General features: G+C 41.5%; 1 protein-coding gene across 1 annotated transcript in view; it reads right to left on the bottom strand.

Moving 5' to 3' along the window:
- Window positions 1-19,183, bottom strand: part of NAALADL2 (N-acetylated alpha-linked acidic dipeptidase like 2) — a 962,837-nt gene that overhangs the window by 441,150 nt on the left and 502,504 nt on the right. The gene's annotated exons all lie outside the window — the stretch shown is intronic.

Here is a 19,183-nt window from a genome sequence, read left to right as displayed (position 1 = left end):
CATGATAATGAACCTAACAGAAAGATGCTAATGAGTCACTGCCGTCAATATGCAGTGCCTCATTAGCGTAATGGTGGATGCAGCACTTCAAAAGTGCTGCTTTCAATCATGCGTGGCTCGTCTACACGGGGTCCTTTTCGAAAGGACCCTGCACACTTCGAAATCCCCTTATTCCTATAACCAAATAGGAATAAGGGGATGCTGAAGTGCATAGGTCGAAGTGCCACGGCTGCCATTATGCTAATGAGGCAGTGCATATTCATGGAAGCACCTCATTAGCATATTTCGGTTAGGTTCATTATCATGCCCCTTTCGATGTTCTGTGGCTAGTGTAGACATAGCCTAAATGCTGTAAAAAGGTGCCAACAGTGTAGTGATGATGTTATTAACATAAAACCATATGCTTCATGGTGGGTTTTGTTTTCCATATATATAGTTTACATTTGATTGATAACATTGGGGAAAAGATAGTATGCTGTAGTTTGAGATCTCTTGCAGTCCTATAGCGGAAAAAAATTATTTTGATTTATTTCCAGGATTTCAGTATATTGTGTAGGCAAACTGCTGGGTAATTTTGAGGAGAAAATTGCATGTGAGTGGACTCTTTCATGCCTGGTAATATTTTTTCCCCATCATCACAGTAGCTGATTCATTCATTTGTACACTGAACAGAGGCAGGACAAAGTGCCCGTAAGCTCATAGTATTAATGTGATATAATGCACAATAAACATAGGCCGAATTTCCCCTCTTCCTGGGAATTCCTTTTTTTGATAGATTAAAGAACAATCATAAATCTCTGGCTAAACTTCCTTTTGAAGCTCTCTGTACATATTTTTCCCTGCAATCCTCTCTAAGCTTACTTCTGTTTTCCCACAGTATCAAACAGACATTCAAATATTACTGTATACTTTTTGGTTGGAACAAAAAGAATGCTCCTAATCTCACTGCCAACGTAAAGCAGAAGGCAAACTCCACACATCTCAGGGCAGAGTCTTAGAAATGCAGATTAAAGCAGTATTAATTTAAAAACTTCATTCAAATGTGCTTGTTTTAAATTGACAAAATCTCTCCTTTCTGTGGCTATGTCTACACTAGAAGATAAATCTGAATGTCTTAATATTGATTTTTTAATGCTGGATTTTATAAATTTGACTGTGACTATGCTCATCTCCTCATGTGCCCCTCACAAAGTCTGCTTATTGCTGCCACACTCGATCAGCAAACATTCTCTCATCCCTGTAGCATTCTGGGTATTTTCACTGATATTTGACATCACCTTCCCACATTGCATTGCCCTCATTCCCCTCCAATAGTAAGCAAACATCAGTTTTTCCTGGTGGAAGGAAGAAAAACGACTCCATCGACTAAGATCACCAAATGCACAGAAATCTCTTTCTTCTTTAACTAAATTGCTTTTTGAAACTGTAGCTGGAAATGAATCATGAGACATTTTATAAAAATCAGCAGATGTGTATCTTCTCAGCTGGCCCTCCACCAACTGATCCCTGCCCTTGATTATATCTGATCTCTGAAAATAATACAAAGACAATGAAAAGCATGAAGAAAGAGTAGATAGTAAAGTGTTTGAAAAAAGAGAGTTTCTGAGAGGAGGGTTTTTGGGTTCCTAGTCCGTTCTACAGCTTCTGTGCACAGTCTGTATTCTCATCTGGCCCTCCACCCACTCTTCCCTGCATGAAGGGGTCCAAAATTAGAAAAAAAAGAGGATAGAAAAGGCTAGGAAAAAAAATTGGCTTCCCTTTTCACTACACAGACATTGCCAAAACGGGGGAGGGACTCTCCAAATTTCATGCCATTGTGGGGTGGTTTGGTATTTGGGAGATTGAAGGGCCAGTTGACATGGTCCACGAAAATCTTTTTTGGCTGTAGGGTACAGGGTGTGTGCCTCGAGGGCTACTTGAACCCTTCCCCTCCAGGCAGCAGAAGGGCCCTGCAATTCCTAGTTGCTTGGAGAGACTTTCCCCCTGCCCAGTGACATCTAGCCCTCTGGGTCCTTGCTGGGACATGGGGCAGGTTTTAGTGGGGGGGCCAGTTGAAGTAGTCCCCCTGGGCAGCTGCAAGCCCCCGCAATTTGGAGCCACTGGGGGAGACTTCCACCCAGCAGCAGCACCACCTTAAAAATCTTAGCTGCCAGGGGAGACTTTCCCCTGGCTGCAGAAAGGCCCCAAAAATATTTTTGGTGGGGAGCAGTTGCCTGGATGGCTGCAAGCCCCCAAAAATCTTAGCGGTGATAAGGTTGAGCACAGGAAAGACTGGGTGGTGCCTATGGAGAAGGGAAGGAGGACATGCACAAATGTAAACCACTGAGAAGAAGTTTCCTGGCCTTTTATGTAACCGCAGCACAGAAAAACTTACTAAGTACTCAGCTGGCAGAGGTAGAGACAGAACTACAAACTCTATGATGGGGCTATTTGTCATGGGTAGATGCACTCACAATGCTAATAGCAAAGAAAGAAAGATCTTTCTCAGCCTCTCATACAAATAACCCCACAGCCATGGGCTTCCTGGTCCCGATTTGAAATTCACGGTCTTCCTGTTACCTAATGCCTGCGCACCTAGAGAGCAGCAGCCAGAGCAGAGCACTGTGGAGCATTGTGGGTTACATACGAGACACCTCTGGAGGCTAATAAATTTGATTTTAAGACTTCCACACCAAACCTTATTTGAACTTTTAAATTTGAACTTGATGCTGCAACTAGCTGTAGTGCTCCCTAAATCAAGCTAATGGTATTTACCGTGAAGACAGTCACATTGTAATATTGAGCTAACTGCCTTAAATTTGAATATACCTCATAGTGTAAACATAGCTTGTGTTCATGCAAAACCAACAAAAGTTTCAAAACCACATCAGTGAGATCACTACTTAAGGACTGAGATTAGAGGAAGGTCTCTTTCTTTTAGACCAGTGTTTCTCAACCAGCGGTACTTGTACTCTTGGGGGTACACTGAGGTCTTCCAGGGGGTACATCAACTCATCTAAATATTTGTCTAGTTTTACAACAGATTACATAAACACTGATAAAGTTAGTACAATCTAAAAGTTCATTCAGACAATGACTTGTTTCTACTGCTTCATATGCCTTATGCTGTAATGTATGTACAATATTTCTATTCCAATTCATATATTTGATAATAAGATGTTAGAAAGTCAGCAAGTTTTCAGAAATAGTCTGCTGTGATATTTTTGCATGTTTTTGGAAGTAAGTAGTTTTTTTTAAGAAGGTGTAACTTGGTGGTATGCAAAACAAATATGACTCCTGAAAAGGGTATAATAATCTGGGCAGGTTGAATAGCACTTGTTCCAAAAGCTCAAATTACCTTAGGATCATGTTTCTCAACTGGTGGTAAACGTACACTTACGGGTACATGAGAAAAGTCTGGAGGGTTTTTTTTTTTAATTGGCGTACTTTAAAAAATATTTGAAAAACGTTGTTTTAGACTATTAATTCCACTCAACTCCTATGCAAATATTTTAAGAATTAAGAGGATCCACCCATAGGATGGTTTTACTTGGATTATAGCTGGAATAATACAGAAAAAGAATAGTACTCAAAACATTTTTAACTCACTTCAAAAGTACTGTTTACCCTAAAACAGTCTTATGAACAGAAATGTTAAACAGGACTACCAGATGGGAGAGAAATAGATTTCTGTAAGACTCAAGATTGATGTTACCTTTGCAGTTAGCAAGCCTGCAAATTTAATTCTATGAGAATTAACAAAAACTCACACGTACATTTTAAGATAACAGATCTGTGCAGGTATTTGCTGACATTCATGACAGTCTTCAGAAATGGGGAGAAACTGTAAATACACTTTGTATTCATCCCAATATTGTCAAGACCTTTTGGTGGCAAAAAATACGGCTTTTCACAAACTCTGGATCTTCTTTTTTTTCAGGGGACAGATGCAGAAGATGGATGATCAGCAATGTCTTTAACTCTTATAACACAAACAGTGCATGGATAGATCCATCAAAAAATCAGCAACTGATATATGAACAAAGCACCTCAATTAATCCACTTCTGTTTTAAAAGAGAAATATGTGTCAAGAAGAATCCCACCCGAAAGCATTTTATTTTTGCAATACACTTAACCCTTGTTTAAGTGATGCCTGTTCTGATCTGCTCTTAATCTGAACACATTTACTCCTGTTTTCAATATTTACCAAAATATAAATAATTTCCAAAGCAACTATCTCAATCCTAAAATTAAAAACATGAAGGGCTTTATAATTAAGCTGTACAATTGTGAGGTTTGGTTGCATCCAGAATTTCTGTGAATGTTAAACCCACATATATGATACACATATGCCACAATTACTGTTCTGATGTTTCACTATGGGCCGAATCCAGGAAATGAAGAAGAGCACAAGCCTCTATCTGGCACCTATAACAGAGTAAAACCCTTTGTCAACCAACCAGTAGAAGTGGAGTTTATAACACATGGAAGAGTGAGTTATATAAGCTATATATTTGCTGTATTAGATCAGTTAGAACAGGGGTAGGCAACCCAGGGTACATGAGCCAGTTCTGAGGCTCCAACCTTCCTCCCCATCCCCATGCACCAGGGGAGGGGGACAGAGCATGGGGCTGGAGCCGGAGCTGTGGACCCCTGCAGCAGCGCAGGGCCAGAGCACCAGCCACTGGACCTGCTGTGGAAGGATTATGGGCCTGATTAGTTTTTTTTCTTAAACTGGCTTTACCCAGATGTAAAACCCTCTACTTCAGTGGAGTTACTTCTCATTAATACAGGTATGCATGAAGAATCAAGCCCTTTAAATGCCAGAAAGCACCAGTATACAGGTTTGAATGGTTTAAAAGAGCAAAGACAATGAATTACTTTAGCAAAGAAGGGGAAAAAAGATCCCCCAGAAGGGAAATGCTCACACAGAATCCTCTTCTTGTAGTTAAAACACTGACCCAGCAAGACTTCACAAGGACATAATTTTCTATTCTTCACAAACTATAAGGAACATGTCAATGTCTCAGTAAAATGTGACCAGCCACATAATGAAGTCCAAGTGGCATCTTTTACTTCCTAACATAGTTCTGTAAGCTTAGCTTGAGAGAGGACTATGTAGCTGAACAGCAGGAAAAGCTTTTCCAATGCTTTTTACACAGAAAATTAACTGATCATAAAATCTTGAACCTTTTAGCCCAGCTGGTGGTGTTATGTCCCTTTCAAATTAATCATTAGTCTTCTCTGTGCACTGGGGAAGTGATTATATTGCATAACCTAGTCAGCATGTCATAGCTAATGGGCATTTTTGTTTAAACTGTATGATTTAGCTCCTTTTGAATAGGAGTCTACTTCCTGACGAACGCTAATAAACTAATAAGTAAGGTCTGGTAATTGAAGTCTTGGAGAAATAGAGTAATAATTAGGGAAACTGCCTCTTTGTTAAAGAGGCCACACCACTCCTGTAAATGCAAGTGATTTAGAGGATACATGCCTTCCCAAATACACATTTCACCTTAAAGAATAAAATAAATATGGAAGATAAACTAAGTTTCTAGCTGAAAAGATTAGAAAGAGTTAATTATATACCGAGCCCACTTATGTCTGATTATGAAATTAGCAATGTCCACATTTTCTCTTAAACCAGCTATATATTTCTTAATACTGTGCATTAACGGATCAAGGTAATGCAACCGGTGCTGCAGAGATTTCCAGCTGACACTGCACCAACTTAGGCTTATTTCTTAAATGTTTTATTGCACATCACACTTTCGCCTAGAACTTTGCATCAGATATTGCATAAACGGCAGTAACACACATATCTACTATATATTGTAGAGTGTGCTCATTTGTTCGTCAGTGCTATGTTTGTTCAAAATCTCCTCTTAAACCAGAAGAGCTATGGCCATCCAGTTTGGTAGGCTGCTTCCTCTTACCCCAATGTAAACCAAGGTCACGGTTTGGTTTGTGTCCACAAACCCTGGCCCAGCCCCCCACCGCACCCCCTCCCCTGCAAGCTCACACTGAGGCCAGGAAACCATCCTGGTTCCAGGCCAGGACCCCCAGCCACTCTCCCTGGTGCTGAGGAAAACAGACCCCCACCACCTCCCACCACTGTGCCAGGGCTATGGCTCTTTTCCATGGCCCCAGTCTCCACAGGGAAGTTGTGCTGCGGATGTAGAAAAAAAGCCATGGACCTGGCCTCAGCTCTGCTTCCCCTCCCAGGCCAGATTTCCGGGGAAAAACACTGTGGCCCCAGCTCCAGCCATACAGTCATGGTGGGCCGGGTGGTGGAAGGGGCTGAGGGGCAAAAAACCTTGTTTCACTGAGACACTCAAGCAATGCTGGGTCTATTTGCTAATAAACAAATGAAGTTACAGGGAACATAATCATTTATACACAATTACATAAGCAAAACATCCTTATGAGAATGCAATTACACAGACAAATACAAAACATTTACTCATGTGCTACACTCTAGGAATTGTAGCTCACTTTTAAATATATTATACACACAGGGATACAAGATGCCTTCACATAGTAAAGCTCGAATGTCTTTGCCTGCACTGATTTTCTAGCTCTGAGATGAAACTGAGGATACCATTCCTGAGCATCAACAAAAATCCTGGTTTAGGAAGAAGCCAAGCCAAGTTTCTCATACACTTTAACAATCTCTCTAAGAAGATAAAAACCTACACAACAATATAAACCGCACCAGTCAGCAAGGCTGACAGCCATTGTGGGCCCCAGGGCAAGGTGTCAGGGGGGCCTGGCTCTACACCACTGGAAAAGGTAGGGACCAGGGTGGAAGGGGTAGGGCCTAGGATAGTCAGGCTCTCAAACCATGGCACTCCCCAGCTACCTACCTCAGAGCCATGTGAAACAGCGGAACCACGCTGCTATGGCAGTCTGGGGCACACAGCTCTGGCTGCCACTGTTGCCAAAGTAGCAGCACCAGAAGCTCAAACTCTGCGCCCTTTTGCAATGCCCAGGCCTGGGGCAACTGCCTCCTTTGCCTCCCACACACTGCTTATCAAGAGGCTTGCCAGCAGTTGAATGATTACTAGAACTGTACTTACCACTTTCAAGGTCACCCTTTTGTCTTTTTACTCCTCTCCAATCATTCTGTTCACCTGGTGCTCAAGAAGCCCACTGGACGCAACAGCTTCCAACAGGTCATCTTCTTCTGTGGGTCCTGAGCTTAGTTCTGATTCTTGTGCTCTCACAAAGTTGGGTTAGATCCTCTAAAAAGCTCAGGGTCAGATTCGCAGCTCTCATTTAGGCAACCAAGTGTCAGATTTTCAAAACAGTTCAATATCCGAATTGCAGCACTCTTTTGAAAATCTAGTCAGTTACGTTTTGGCCTAAATAGCTTTGTCAATTTCTCAAGTATATTAGGGGTCAAGAAGCCCCAGCGTGCACTAATTACACATTTTAGTCAGGGAAGCCCAAAAACTCATTGGATTTGATTAAAATAACCAGCCAATGAGATGCCAGGCATGGAATTAAATACACATTTTGGCTAAAGCATGTAAAGGGACTGAGAAATGAAGGCCAGCCGAAAGTATGGTTCTGCTTTTACTAGAAACTCCATAAAAAGGGACAGTAAGGTGCCATAACAACTGCATTTCAGTGATTCAGATTTGTCTGTTATACAAATAAAAAGATCTTTTTTTTTCATTGAGAACTCCACAAACTTACCTTGGGAAGTCAGAGTCAATATGCTTTCTTTCCCCCTTGAACATTAGCACCAATAAAAAGTGATCTGCAGGCCAAATTATTTTCTTACATTTTTGTATCCCCAGGTTATTCCAGTTTTACTTTCATAATGATATTTATGTAATACCACTATCTTTTCTCTGAGGAAAAACATATTCCCTTTCAATCTGCTCTGCAATGGATATTATGACAAAAGAAGAGAGACATACAAAAGTACTGCCTGTCCATTTTAGTGTATGCAGAGTCATTTCTATCCTGCTAAAAATTCCTTTTCGTTTTCTCCTGATTACCTGGCCTATGTCTAACACACTGATACTATAAGTCAATCTAAGTTACACTAGTTAAGTTCCATAAGTTATGTAACTGAAGTCAGCGTAACTTAGGTCAACTTGCAAATATGGCTACTACACTGCACTATGTCAATGGGAGACACTCTACTGAGGACATAGCTTCTGCCTCTTGCAGAGTGAAGAAGAGATGTTGACAGGAGGCTGCTTTCCCATCAGCTTAGCATATCTTCACCAACACCACTAAATCAACATTGTTACATCAAACTCAACAATGCTAGTTTAGCTGGTAACGTAGACATGGCCTGAGGACACCCCTGATTTCATGCACTGATAATCTTCCCTCCAACAACTAATGAATCAAAAAAGTAAATTCTCTCATCCGGCACCAGTCTGGTCCCAAAGGGTACCAGACGAGAGAGGTTCAACTTGTATAAACACTGGATTTTTGCTTCTCTCTCTCCATGTACTACTGTGACCACCATCATCTTATTATGTGAACACCTCATGATCACTAATGAATTAATGCTCACAATACCCTGTGTGGTAAACAAATTACTATCCCCAAAGCCCAGCAGAATCAAGTCTCATTGCCAGGATCAACTCACTCAGCCTCATGCTATGCTGCTAAAAATAACAACTTAGATATGTGGGTCCAATTGGTTTCACAGCCTGATCTCTAGCCTCAGCTGGAATGTCTACACTGTTAGTTTTAGCCCAATGGTACAACCCAATGTCAGTTGACTTGGGCTCTGAGACTCATTGCTGCAGGATTTTTTTCAGCACTCTAGATGTACCCTGAAGTACAAATTGATCAATTTACTCGTCCAAAATCAGTCTTGCCTTGGCAGAGTTATGAACTGAACCTATATCTTCTGAGACCCATGGGTTCTCCTTCGTCACAGGATCATTTGGGAGTATATTTTTAAAGCCCTTTGAGATTACAACAATGTTCATGGATATGATCACATGCCATACAAGGTCCAGCAGCACATTGCTCTAAGACAGCTTTCTATAATCATAAACACTGGCAAGATGAACCCTGCAAATACAGAATCTGCTCCTTTGATATGTGAAATGAGTTTCTGTTCATTTTTTCTTGGATGCACTGAGCCAAGCAAACAGGTTATAAAACATATCAACTAATTTCTCCTGTGTCTATAGTTTCACCCATGTCTACAACCATTTCCTTTCCCCAAAGAAAAAGTAAAATATTTAGATGTATATGGTGCAATATATGCATAGAACTGTCATGGTGTATACTCGTCTGCATTGCCCACCCCTCCCTTCTTTTTTTTTTTTTTATGTAAAAGAGAAAGAGAAGCTGGTACTCAGCTGGCTCCTTACCCTCCATCCCTCAGCCAATCCCATGCCTGGGGTTCGCAAGGTGCTGGTATTCATTACGATTAAGTACCAGCTCAAAAAAAGCACTGCTCTTCTGAAACAATTCCATCTTCTTCTGAAACTCTTCTCCTTATAGCTAAGTATTCTCATCCTTTCTTTGCTGTCATTATTTTCTATAGTTTTTCTTGATGAGCATATTAGCAATTACTTTCACCATAGTTCCTGTGATGTGACGGACTCCGCATAAGGCTTCTGTTCTCTAAAGTTAAAACAGAAGTTTGTTTGTCCAGTGTATTTTTCTCCTGAAGTTTTAGCACTTTTCTGTCGAACAGCCAGATTACAAAATTGAGCACTAAATCTCAGACAGACTGTTTTCCTCCACTCCAAAAGTGCATTCAAAAGGATGCACTTCTCATCCCAAAACTCAATTCACAGGACAAGATTTAAATGGTCTAGTTCTTCCACAGTTTTTGCTGAGTTCATAACATAAAACTTCAGGGCAACATTTAAACAAGTAAAATACAAATAAGAGAAATTAAGAAACTGCAACATGCAGATGTTTGGGAATTAGAATCCAGACTGCAAGACGGCCCCTAGTATTAAATGTGTTTTAACATGCAATCACCTAAATTGCTTACCAAAAGTACAAATGGCCCATTGTGTTATGTGAATGATCAAAATTGAAGGCCAGATGGAGGCAACTGTTGCTAGGTAGTGAAGAGGAAAGTAAGCTACTCAGAAACTGCAATATCAATTAAATCTTTAGAAAACTAAAGTAGAATCATTGCATGTCAAAGGTAAATTTTGGTTTATTTTCTTACATTCCTCTCCAGAAAGAAAATGAGGTTCTGAGTTTAAGTTTGTTCTGACCAGGATATTTAACAAAAAAAAATGCATACAAAACATCCACCTCCCCCCCACTAAAAAAAAGAAAAAAAAAGAGAGAGAGAGAGAGAGAGAGAGTGGATTCAGCACTGCACTGAAGTGATGTGTATTTCCAGTTAGTACAGAGAATAGTAATTTGTTCGGGGTTTTTTTTCCATTTCAGAAGGCACAAAATATTGGCATGGTCATCTTTTATTATTTCTTTGCCTGCAAAATTATCTACTAACAATTTATGGTGTAGAAGGATGCTGGAACACCACGTACCAACAGTTATTAGCAGTAATACCATTGTTATTGTGTTAACTGTGTGAATAAAGGCTAAATAGTCACAACATCAACCCCATGTTCTCAAGAAGATGATACATTCATTAGCATTCTGAGGCTAAATATCAAATGGCAAAACTGATAAAAGATTGGGGGATCTTGACATATTTCATGGAGAAAGACAATATATGACAAATTTCCATCTTTTAAAGCAGAACATTATCTACATACCCACAGCAGAGAAGTCCAAAAAGGGTGACTGAAAACTGAATGTAACTGATGTTTTAACCAGTGCTTCTAGAAAAAAAGTCATGGTCCCATGAACAATTTTTCCCAAAAAGATCCTGTGGTATTAAGTCAAAACAAGTATGTGGCTTTCATTCAGTTCAAACAACAAACAAAATAAGCACGATATGTAAGTAAACTTAATCCCCCAAGGTTCAGGTTGTCTGTAATCCCCTGTGCTAGCACAGTCTTCAAGTAAGGAATGTGCTTTCAAACTGTGCCCACAAAATACATCGTATTTGCCAAACAGCTTGCTCTACTAACCAGCAACTAACACAACAATAAGAATTAGTTAACGGGCTGCATAATAGCTGTGTAAATTATAACTTAATTATTGTGACATTATTGGAACATAAATGGTTTGATAAATAATTGCTTTCAGCATCAAACTGTTTACTTTATCCATTAATATCAATTAACTGTCCAATAGATTCAAGTTACGAGCTTCTGACTAAAGCCCTCAAGTTAGTTCTTCACAAAATGTTGTACTGCTTCAATTCATGTTTAGATGACCTGTATGGTTACAGTTAACTGTGACTTTTACAGGGAAATCTTTCCAAAGGACCTAAGGAACCTAGGAGAAGTAGTCCCATTTAAAATCAGTTGGACGTGTGCCCCTAAATAACATGTGTATTTGGAAAAAAATCTCACAATAGATCATTTCACATATCAGGATTTTCATAACTGAAATAACTACAGTCACAAATATCCAGAGTGCCAATATACTGTATAGACAGAGCAAAAAAGCTTCAGAAACACAGATATCTGTGTCAGTCACTCTAAATTCAGAAACAATAGGAAACTACATTTTTAAAAGGAGTTTTCCTCATTGGTTTGTCATCCATCTCAGTCCACCAGTGGCTTTTTACATCTCCCCACACCTCAATCTTCTGTTTTTGTTTGTTTTTGTTTTGACTTTGTGCTATCTTGGTTTCACTTTTGTCCCACAAGCAGTTCATCTACTCTTAACCTGCTTTGACAAAGTCCCTCTGAACTCCCACTTTCAAATCTTGTTCCCTCTACATCGCCGCTGCCTAGGTGAACTCATCAACTCAAAGCCACCTCTCCTGCTTTATCACATCTCTTCATGCATCTCCATGTGGCAACTCAGGCTACATCTAAACTATGAGATAAATTCGAATTTAAGGCAATTAGCTTGGTATTACCACATGACTGTTTTCACTGTAAATACTATTAGCTCCATTTGGGGAGCACTAATATCGATATCATACTATCCTCGGTACTTGCTGGATGTAGTGTCAAATTCGAAATTAAAAGTTCAAAAAAAAAAAAAAAAGGCCAGTGTGGAAATGCCACGTCTTAAAATTCAATTCATTAGCCTCCAGAGGTGTCCTGTATGTAACCCACAATGCCTCACAGTGCTCCGCTCTAACCACTCCTTTCCAGGTGCATAGGAATTAAGCAACAGAAAGGCCGTGCCTTTCAAATCAGGACCAGGAAGTCTGTGGCTGTGGTGTCATGTCTGTATGAGAGGCTGAAAAATTACTGTTTTACTTTGCTATTGCACTTTGAGTGCATCTACCCATGCACTCCCTTTGTAGCTAAGGTTTTTAGGGGTGGGGGTGACATTTCAGCTGCCTCTGCAGCCACAGAGCAAAGACCCACCCACCAAAAATATTTTCAGGGCTTTCTGCCCATTGCAGAGACCTGCTGCTTTTTGCAAAATCTTTGATAGTTCAATTATAAAATCTTTTTCTGAACCCTTCCTAGTCTCTTTCTTCATGGTTTGACCCTCCAAAAACACAAAGAACAGTGGGTGGAAGGCCAGTTGAGATTCCTTTTTCCATTAAAAGTTCAGTGTATGAGATTTCACTGACATCATGTTTTGGAAAGACAATATAATGGCAATTCCAAAATCTTTTTCCTAACATTTCCTATCCTCTTTCTTCATGTTTCAGCCCCCAAAAAACACAGGGAACAGTGGGTGGAGGGCCAACTGAAATTCCTATTTCCATTGCAAGTTCGGTCACTGCCATCATGTTTTGGAAAGACAATGTAGCAATTTCAGACGGAGATATACCTGTGTCATAGAACCAGAAGGGACTTCAACAGGTCATCAAGTTCAATCCCCAGCACTCACAACATTCAACTTCCCCACCGCAGCCAAGATTTTCAGGTGCTTACTGCCATCCCCTGTGTTGGCAATTTCTGCAGTGAAAAGGGAAGAAAAAATGTTTTTCCTATTCTTTTCTATCCTCTTTCTTCTAACTTTGCACCCCTTCTAGCAGTGAAGAGTGGGTGGAAGGCCAGTTGAGAATAGAATGTTCACAGAAGCTGCATAATGAATCAGGAATCCAAAAACCCTCGCCTCAGCAACTCTCTTCCCCCCACCCCTGCCAAGTCTTTACTGTCCACTCTTTCTTCATGGTTTTCATTGCCCCTGTGTTATTTTCAGGGATCAGATGCAATCAAGGGAGGGGGGTCAGTCAGTGGGTGGCCAGCTGGGAAGACACACACTTGCTGATTTTTATAATATCTTTGATAATTCAATTACAGAAGAAAGAGTTCTGTTAACTTTGCCACCTTTGTTGCTGCACTACTTTTCCTTCCAACAGAAAAATGGACATTTGCTTTCCATGGGAGGGGAATAAGGGCAATGTAATGTGGAAAGAAGATGTCAAATACCAGCAAAAATACCCAGAATCCTCTGGGGATGAAGGAACTGTGGAATAGGTTCCCACAATGCACTGCTGCAACAGTTGATGTTTGCCAATTGAGCGTGGCAGCAATAAGTTGACTTTGTGAGGAGCACGTGGGGAGGTGAGGATAGTCAAATTTGAATTTATAAAACTCAGGGTTACAAAATCAATATTAATAAATCTGAGTTTATCTCGTAGCGTAAACAGAGCCTCAGACTCAAACACTGCCAGACTCAATGGCCTATTTTACAAACTCACTGGTGAGCCTCTATAAATAAATAATAATGCCATTAAAACACTGGATTAAAAGCAAACAAAATCCCAAAGAATTGGATTAATTTAGAAACTGAGGGGAGACCCTTAATACAAGCTACTTGAGCAGGAGAAGTGACAAGAGCTCTCTCCCACACCGACTGCCTGGCAACTCACTCAGGTGGGACAAAACCAGAACAGATGCTGCATCAGGAGGCATTCCAAAAAGAATGTGGATATGACAGTAATTTACTCAGTGTTTGCCCAGACCAGGGAAGCAGAACTACCATGGAATAGAGGGAGTATTTAGCTGCTAGAAAACAGGTTTTTTTAATTTCTGGTTGAAAAAATGAAACTTCTGCCTTTGCCATTTTGACCTCCATTCTGACAACAAACATTTTGAATTAATACTTCTAGCAAAGAAAATTAATATCACAGTGACAGTATTAGAAATTAAAACAGTCTTGAATGTGGGGATTTGAGAGACAAAGTCGGTGAGGAAGAATTTTTATTGGACCAACTTCTGCTGGTGAGAAACAATGGCTGTCAGTAATGTTCTGGATTTAAACTCCACCGTAGATTGGCATCACAACTTCAACCTCCACCACCCATTAAATGCTCTCTGGAACAGACCCATGCTAGCATCCACTTGCTGGACAACATGAGCAGCTTAAACAACGGAACCCAAAAGACAGAAGAAAACCTTGGATCACCACAACTATTTTCACACATCCAGCGACTCGTCAAACACACCAAGAAATCTATTCCCTACAGCCAGACATGCAGATATAATAGAACTAATTGAGAGAGGGAAGTCCTGAATCTAGGCTATAACTGACTCAACACTGCACTCACAAACACTCCACTGGAGAAGTAGATCCATAACAGAATGGACCACACAAATACCTCAAGAAATCCTGCTTCAATCTAGAAAAAAAAAATCCTCTGTGATCACACACTGCTAGAGGTCACTTAACACTCTACATTCGATTACATGGCTGTGTCTACACTACAAAAATAACTTTGAAGTTGCTTACTTCAGAGTTCGTCTACACACACCCTACTTCAAAGTTAAACTTCAAAGTAGGGCACTATTTCATTCTCAGGAACAGAGTAAGGACTTTGAAGTTGGGTTCCCTAATTTGAAGTTAACTTCAAAGTAAGGGGAAAAAAATGTGTCTAGACTCTCTGCTGGCTAATTCAATATAGTGCCTAATATCAAAGTTAACTTCAAAGTTAGTTCTTAGTGTAGACGCACCCCATATGTAGTATTATTAAACAACTACAAGCCATTCTTGATGAGAACCCCCTCCTGAAAGAAATCTCTGAACTCTCATTTCTGACTAACAACCCTATCCAGCCTCTCCACGCTGATCATCATTAGCAAGCTCCTCAGAGACCAGGATTCATCAACTCAAAGCAGCATCAGACCCCTTCCAGAAAAGCCTGCAGACATATTTCCACTGTTGCAATGATCAACACCTCCCTGTTGCCACAACATGCCATTGAAGTTCCCTAGTTCCTACACATGCCTATCACAACATGTAGTATACCTCCTCAAGTGCCCTTGGTGCCTCAATAACAAGTGCATGTGAAATCAAGCAATCACTGTGCTCTCAAATGAACTCACAGAGGAAAATGATAAAAGACAAAATCCATCCTATGCCACCTGTGGGTGAACAATTTTCTCAAAGCAATCACTGTATATCTGACCTATCAGTCTCATCTTCAAAGGAAACCTACACAACACTTTCAAAAGATAAGCCTAGGAGCTTACACTCCTAACTCTGCTAGACACTAAAAATCATGCTATGAACAGGCAGTGGATTTAGGGCTTATTACAGCAATCTTTAACCAACTATCTCCCCACACACACACTTCCCTCTCACCCCTGCTATGATGGCAGAAGTGTCTATGGAACATTATGAATGGGTCTTACAATGTGTTTTAGCTACTTATGTTAAATGATATATTAGAGTATCTTTCCCAGACCTGAAAAAAGCACTCAAAAACTTGTCTCCCTCACCAACAAAAGTCGAGCCAGTAAGAGATATTACCTCAGCCACTTCTCTAACATCCTGTGATCAACAGCTATACAACACTATATACATAGAATATGGAGACGTTACGCTACCTTGGGGTTTCCCAACCTATGGGTTGGGACCCAAACAGGCGGCGTGATTACATTTGAAAAGGGTCACCAGCTGGGCTGGGCTGCTCCCCAGGTAGCTCTTAAAAAGCCATTCACATTGAAATGGAACTCAACTTCTTCATTGGATGAACAGCTGTCAGGCAGTTAAACCAATCGATTAAATTAAGTACCATTTCAGCCCTGCCAGGCAGGGAACTACCCACCTGCATGTGGAAAAGGTATAGGACAGAGAGCTAGGGAGCCAAAGGAGCAGTGCCCGGCTCAGGTGATGTAGGCGGAGGGGTGAGGCTGGCTGGCTTAAGCCTGGGACTGGGTACTGAGAGATAGTCAGGGCTCTGCATTCCCGCCGGCTTCCAGCTAGGGTCCCCGCTGCACCCAGCTGGCACTGCCAACAAAGGACCCCACAGATCAGGGGTCCCTGCAGCACTGAGCAGGGGTTCCTGAGGCTGGTGCTCTTAGCTGGCGCTCCACACCCCAGCCAGCTTCCAGCTGCAGGGATCAGGATTCCCACACACACATCCAGCCAGGGATCCCGTGACTGGCAACACCAGCCAGGACTCTATGCCCCAGCTGGCTTCCAGCTTCAGGGATCGGGAGCCCCCCACACACACCTGGCTGGAGTTCTGGCGACTGGTGCTGCTGTCCCAAAGCTCTATGCCCCAGTCGGCTTCCAGCCATGGAGGTTGGGGGTCCCACACACCGGGCTGGGGTTCCCAAGGCTTGTGCTGCCAGCCCAGGGCTCTGCACCCTCACTGGCTTCCAGCTGTGGGGTTGGGGTTAACCCCCGCAACACAGACAGGGTTCCTGTGGCTAGCACTACCAGCCAAGGGCCCCACACCCCAGCTGGCTTCCATCCATGGGATCAGGGATACCATGGCTGGTGCTGCCTGAGTGAGACACCCCTAACCCTATCCAGTTCCTGAGTGAGACTCCCCTAGCCCCCTCCAGCCTGAGTGTGGCTCCCTCTTAGCTGCTTGCAGACCCTGAATGTGAGTCCTCTAGCCCCCTCGAGGCCCCTCCAGACCCTGTGTGACTCTCCTAGTCCCTGAGCATGACTCCCCAGGCCCCTCTAGCCCCTGAACGTGGGGTTTAAGCCAGGGGGAGCAGTTAGGTGATGAGTGTCTTCCCACCACCACCACTCTGATTAACTACAGTAAATGTAGTGTTATTTTATTAATACATTTCCCCTTTTCTATGAAGTTACTACTACAAATATATAAACATGAGGGGGCACAATTTTATAGCCTTGCCTCAGGCACAAAATTAGCTAGTTACTGCACTGCCTCTCCCAACCCCTTTTTTTTTTTTTTTTTTTTAATTGCCCTGTATCACCAAGTCTTCCTGAATCGTCAAAATAGGTCCCTGGCTGGAAAAGCTTGGGAACCGCTGGGCTATCTGAAAAGATCTGTGAGCTATTCTCCAGTGACCTAACATCAAAATGTAGATTTGTTGTTTCCCTTCAAAATTTATTTATTTTCTACACAAATTAATGATGGTGCAGTTCACCCGTATTTTATAACCAAGAGAATTATTGACTAATTAGCCCCCACCCCTTTCTTCATGAAATCTAGTAGCATTACTCTCTGTATGTAGGATTAAGAACAACTAACACTAAACACTGGAAATGCTACAATGAAACAAACAAATCCCAGGTGGCATTGTCTTTTAATAATTTATAATGATAATAAACACCTGTTGGCAGCCCACTATTTGTAACTGAGAACCAGCTAGAAGTGTGTCCTCTAGCCAATCTTTATCAGACTAAATGTAGGTTTAAAGCCTGGGACAGGGAGGAAGGGATCTGATACAGGGTTCAATCTTGTTTGACAGGGCAAGTCTTTGCGCCTCAATGCCCTTGTTTCTGAAATGGATAACATCAGCATTACAGGACCTGCCTTACTGGAGTGTTTTGAATCTGATGGTTTGGAAGAAACATCTTCTGAAATTCAGATTAAAAGTCTTAGTCCAAATTACTAGTGACATTACAAAATCAGGCCAGCATACCTGCCTCTGGGGACAGATCTGCAAAGTGCTGACTTCTATACAATATTTAGGGCAAGAACTTGCTTGAGTGCTTTGTGCATGGAGATCATACTGTTAGCTTCGAAAAGAGGAATTATGCTTTGCAACACCTAACACAGACACCCTGACACATTGAAATATATAGCCCTGAATTAGGTACCTTTGTTTTCCATGTATTGTATGGGGAGAGTCAGTCACCAAAGAAAAGGAGTCATTAATCTGAGCCTTAGACATGTGACAGACAGGCTAGAAGGATGCACATACACAGAGAGAGAGAACTTGAACCCAAAATTTCTATCCTGTTTGCCCCCAGCTATCCTTTGTATAAAATTAGGTATGTTCTGAGAATGCCTATTGGTCAGCCCCCGCAGGTAAGATGAGGGAGAATACCTACTTTGAGAGTCCCAGTGGGGCATAAGTATGAACTAGAGGCCCAAAGTAACCTGTCAGCTATTGGCTAGCCTCAGGACTTGATTGGTTTTGTACATGCTCAGCTGCATGACCTCAAGTATCTTTGAGGAATTAGGCACTTGAAGAAGCCGAATCGGTCTTGTGAATGTCAGTGGCACCTACATGTTGGATGATTAATCCTTTGAGCTCCTAGTTGAGCATAGTCAGTCATTCCCCATCTCTTGAAATCCTTGGCTATAGTCTTGATTTGATCTCATGCTAAAACCAGCTGCCTGTACTTCATACAGTAAGCTTCATCGCCATGTTTGTTTGGGACGTCCCTTTATCTTCTTCCCCTTTGGAGTCCATTCAAATGCTTGTCTCATGATACATTCCTCTCAGTCCTCATGCAGGATATGGCCTGCCCATTGCCATTTTTCTCTTCTTGATCTGGACTTCCATCGGGTTCTGATTTGTTTTGGTCCACAAGGTTTCATTTGACTTTCTATTGTACCACTTTACAAGGAGACTGTGTCTAAGGCATTTATTAAGAAATATCTGAATTTTCTTAAGCTGTGTCTACACTACAGCCCCCTTTCAAAAGGGGAATGCAAATAAGGCAAATAAGAAAATGCAAATGAAGCACCAATTTATATATCTCACGCTTCATTTGCATAACCACACCTTCCAGGTATTTTTGCCATCTCCTTCAAACTGCGAAGTGGTTGATTTGGCTTTCTGTATGATTGTCAGGCAACACCCAAGTTGCTTTATGGCAATTTTTGTGTGGAAAAAGTGTGCCTCCAATGACATTAAAGGCATACATGTCCACAAAGATTTTGCCATTTTCATTTATCTGGTCTAGACCTGTGTTCCCATTCCTTTTTCCCTACCAATGTTGTCACTGCCTACCTTGGCATTCATGTCTCCCATCAGGATCAGC

Source organism: Carettochelys insculpta, chromosome 10 (genome assembly GCF_033958435.1).
Source record: "Carettochelys insculpta isolate YL-2023 chromosome 10, ASM3395843v1, whole genome shotgun sequence".
Classification (NCBI taxonomy): Eukaryota; Metazoa; Chordata; order Testudines; family Carettochelyidae; genus Carettochelys; species Carettochelys insculpta.
Note: the sequence above shows the minus strand (reverse complement) of the source record. Positions and strands in the feature narration are given on the sequence as shown.